Genomic DNA, 1,146 nt, shown 5'->3' with positions numbered 1-1,146 from the left:
TACTCCATCTGCAGCAGCCGGTTCGTGATGAACCGTTGGAGGCGCATTAAAGTGTTAAAAAGGTGATATAATTCACTAAAGAATACTACATTACAATAACCTTCACTTTAATACCGTCAAACCCTGCGAAAAATCAGCTGTTTTGGTGTACGCAGTCTAAAGTTATATAAAAAAAAATGTGTGACCAAATTTTGACCGTATCACCCTTTATGTAATGTATAGTTTGCGTTACTAAAGACAAACAGCCGACAGCTTCCTTGAAAGGAACTTTCTGCATCTCCATAGCCTCTGCAACGCTTTTGGGAGCCCTTGATTTCTCACAAGGATGTCGGGCCGTGCCATGCTCCGGGGAACGATCGACGCGATGGGCCTTCACGCTATCTTGCGACATGACGAAACACGTCCTGACACTCCAGGAAAGGCAAGGGTGTCGCTCAAGCGGAAGCCGGAGGAAGTGACGAGTGTTGTTCTCGGGAACTTGTGGTGGATCGTACAACTCTCCTTGCTCTGATAAGGGCGGATTGGGTTCCTCAAGTCCGTCGAAGCAACCAACTCGGTCGGTGGACTGTAACACCACTGCTGCAACTCTCCTCGTCGGGTGGACCACTGCTCTCGGAGGACATCGAAGGAAAGCTAGGCACTTTTACTTAACTGCACATTGTTTATTTCTCATCGATATTAACGCGAGAAAATTTAAAAATATACTTGTGTAGCCCCAATGATGGTCTAGAATGATACAATAACATGGTCAAGAAATAATAATAATAAATACAGAGACAACATTGAACGAAACGGCTTATGCGAAGTATGCACTTCAAACGGAATCGCTCAAGTAATTTTCGTTCAGTGCACTATTTTTCCGTGACCGGAATGGTCAAGAAATTTAACACAGCAAGCCCCATTTGATTTGACGTTTCGTATCAGCTCCGTACTAGGATCCGGAATAAAGCGACGCTTTCTCATTTCTTGAGCGATTCCTTGCCTGAATTTACCACGCATCGAGATAGGCCAAGAAATTTCTTGCGATCTGCGTACTACCCATTAGGGACAAAACGTCGAAAGACAAAACGTCGAATGCCGAAACGTCGAAAGGACAAAACGTCGAAAACGTCGAAAACGAGTAATCTAAGCGAGTAATAGTGAGTT

Source organism: Aedes albopictus, chromosome 2 (genome assembly GCF_035046485.1).
Source record: "Aedes albopictus strain Foshan chromosome 2, AalbF5, whole genome shotgun sequence".
Lineage (NCBI taxonomy): Eukaryota > Metazoa > Arthropoda > Insecta > Diptera > Culicidae > Aedes > Aedes albopictus.
This window is presented reverse-complemented; position numbering follows the sequence as displayed.